Source organism: Prionailurus viverrinus, chromosome C2 (genome assembly GCF_022837055.1).
Source record: "Prionailurus viverrinus isolate Anna chromosome C2, UM_Priviv_1.0, whole genome shotgun sequence".
Classification (NCBI taxonomy): domain Eukaryota; kingdom Metazoa; phylum Chordata; class Mammalia; order Carnivora; family Felidae; genus Prionailurus; species Prionailurus viverrinus.
The window spans coordinates 116,617,746-116,621,122 of NC_062569.1; the positions used below are offsets into that span (position 1 = coordinate 116,617,746).

A 3,377-nucleotide genomic window follows, 5' to 3' on the forward strand; every position below is an offset into this window, starting at 1 on the left:
CAACGTGGTTCAACATATACAAAATGAGAAACTCAAGGAGGCAGAGGAGACTATGAATATGTAAGTCCCCTGAGAACTTGTGTCAATCTTAGGGAGAATTTTGGGCTTCTATAAGTCATGCTATTAACAGACATAAGGTAATTTTTATCCCCAAGATACAGAGGAGGACCCCAGCGGACACATGCATGACCTTCCCAAAGAAAGGTAAAAGAAAACATTGTGGCTAACCTCCGTGAAGTAAGAGGTGCCTAAAAAAGTGTTTTCTGCCCAATGGGTAGATATTTGAGGAAACATTTCTTTCTCTAAGAGGATGCATCAAATTAAAAAAATAGTTAACAAACGCTATATGCTTCAAAACTACCTTGCACTCTGCCTCCCCGAACATACTCCAAAGATAAGTTATACTTATATATAATGAAAATAGTGCTTGAAATATTACTTATTTACTCTTAAGACTTCTAAGTTTGCTTTGGAATATCACTTTTATTAAAAATAAACATGATGCATCGTGATCTATGCAGGGTGTTAGCTCTTCAGTATCAGCAATTCTGACAGGCAGCAGAGTAGAGGACTTACAGGAAGCAAGGTGTGACTTTAGACAAAACTAGACTAATATTGGGTGGTCTTAGGAAAACTGTTTATATCTTTTTGCCTGAAAGATTGCTAAAACACCATCACTCCTGCACGCCGTCCCCTCCCTCTGGACTCTGGTAAGTCAGGACTTTGCCCTTCCTGGAAGAGGCATTGTGCCTTCTCCCTCCGCGAGATGACGGAGTGCTGGGATGGGGAACGTGACATCAGGAAGCCTTGTCACCTGCTGCACATGATGATCTGGGTCTTCCCGAAGGGAAACTGTCTGGCCATCCTCACCTACCATGACGTGGGGTTCAATCACAAGCTGTGCTCCAACACCTTCTTCAACTTTGAGGACACGCAGGCGACCACCAAGCACTTTGCGGTGTGTGACACGGATGCCCCTGGGCAGCGGGTGGGGGCATCGCAGTTTCGCCAGGAGTACCAGCTCCCCTCCATGGAGCAGCTGGCTGCCATGCTCCCCAGCATGGTGTAGCAAGTCCGTGACTGGCATTGCAGTGAGATCCAGAGCCTACATGCTGGCCAAGTTTGCACTCTCCTTCCCCTACCTGGTCAAAGGGCTGGTACTGATGAACACTGACCCCGACGACAACAGCTGTCCAGCCTGACCGGCACTTTACCTGCCACGTGCTATCCCACCTTTCAAGCCGGGAGGAGCTGGTGAACAACACAGTGCTGGTGCAGAGCTACCGGCAACAGTTCGGGAAGTGTGGTGAGCCATGCCAACCTGCAGCTCTTCTGGAACATGTGCAACGCCCGAAGAGACCTGGACTTCAACGGACCTAGAACAGGACGCAGTGCTAAGACCCTCTGCTGTCTGAAGATGCTGGTGGTTGGGGATAATGAGCCTGCTGAGGATGGGATGGTGGAGTCCAGCTGCAAACTGGATTCAACCACCAAGACCTTCCTGAAGGGGGCAGATTCCAGAGGGCTCCCCCCCTCCCCCCCGTCACACACCCAGGGAAGCTGAGTGAGGCCTTCAAATACTTCCTGCCAGGCGTGGGCTCCATGCCCTTGGCCAGCAGGACCAGGCTCGCCTGCTCTTGTACTGTGTCTCTCACCAGTGCCAGCTCAGCGGAAGGCAGCCACTCACCCACAGGCCTGCACCCACTCAGGCTGGGCCTGCTCAGTCACAGCATGGAGTTATCTGTGGAAGGCCTTGGCCCAGCAAAGATGCCCGCCTGCCCCTGCCTTCATCAACATCCCACTGCATCCTCATGCCAGCTTGTTTTGCCTTTAGTATATTTTTGTGAGGCCGAGGGGAGAAAACAGGTTTACTTCTCCTTTGATAAAGAGCTGAGGGGATTCATCCTAGATGCTGTAGCAGAACAGTCCCCAGATGGTTTCAGAGGCTCACTCCTCCCCAAATTATTCACCTTGTTAACTCGGCTGAGTTAGACCCCCACAGTCAGGGCCGGGGGCAGGGAGGAAGGGGATTTGCTGATGAAAGAGTTCCAGTCCTTCTCTGGGCAGGATCCAGGGTAATAGCCTGGATTGAAGAAGACACGGCTGACCCCCTTGGGCAGGCAGGTTTGAAGATGGGTTGGCGTTTTGAGGTGGTGTGCTGGGACAGCAGAAGCATGGGGTCCGGCTCAGGCACAGGGGTGACAACCAGGAAACAGCAGTAGGAAGCACTAAGGGGCAGGGGCCCTGGAGATCCACAAGCCCCCTTTTTCCGCATCTCCTCCACCAAGCATGTCCATTTCTATCTTGTAGCACATGTGATAATCATCTGAACAGCGTCTCCTACAGACACTCCGAGGAGGCAGCAGTTTTCCTGGTGTTCTCTCGGCTGTCATGGTGATATAGGGTCAGGCAGACAGGGGCTGAATAGGATTTCTCTGACCAAGGAAGACAGAACACAGGAGGACCTTAAGGGCAGGAACCCCAGAGACTGTCTCTTCCAGCCCATATACTCCACCACCTCCTGGCCCTGTCCCATGTCTGAGCCAAGGCCCTGAGGTAGAAAGTTTTCCTGATCCTCTATCTCCATAGGAGCCTGACTTGGGGGCTGAGATTAAATGCTAGGACAGCCCATGAGGGTTGGACACACCTGTGAGAACTTCATTGTGTCTCCCTTTGGGAGCCAGTATGTGGCTTGAGGCAGCAGTAGCTGAGAGTCCCAGTTTTGGACCCCAGGTTCCCTGGAGGACAGTCCGATCAGCAGCAGTGTGTCCAAGGCCATCAGATACATGGTGAGAGTTGCTAGAGAGAGTTCTGGACAAGCTATGACAACATTTTACATGGGCATCACTAAGAAAGAAGAGAATTTTATTTGGAGATAATATGATCCAAGGTAATGAGACTTCTACAGGCCCACATCTATATCTCAGGACCATTGGAGTGGCTTGGGCTGCAGCTTCTTGGATCCTGGGATGGGAAGTGAAGGTTCCTGAAGTGAACAAGGGCCAGGCAGAGAAGAAAGGCTCTCTACGTATTTGGTCTCCTCCTTTTACCAGAAGCCCAGGACTAGGCCATATACTTCCTACCCAGCCACACTATGGGGAAGAATCTCCTGGCCCAAAAACCAGAGCCATTTGTCTTAGAGCCTAAGTCAATGGCCACAAACTGTAAAACAAGTAAAGGAAGGGAGAGAACAATGAAAACTCCTGGTTGGTGTAGGAAGCAGCTGTGTATGGGGTGCTCTGAGGCTGAGAGGACACTTGCAGCCACATTTCCTCTGCAAATATCACCCCCTTCTAGAATCTTCACCCATTACTAGGCTGGTCCAGAGCCTGGCAGAGTATTAGTCTGTTTCCAGTTCTATTCATTCACGTGCTTCC

General features: G+C 50.8%; 1 pseudogene; it reads left to right on the forward strand.

The window, feature by feature from the left end:
- The first annotated feature begins 766 nt into the window (after nucleotides 1-766).
- LOC125174515 (protein NDRG4-like) lies at nucleotides 767-1,992 on the forward strand (annotated as a pseudogene).
- The last annotated feature ends 1,385 nt before the right edge of the window (nucleotides 1,993-3,377 follow it).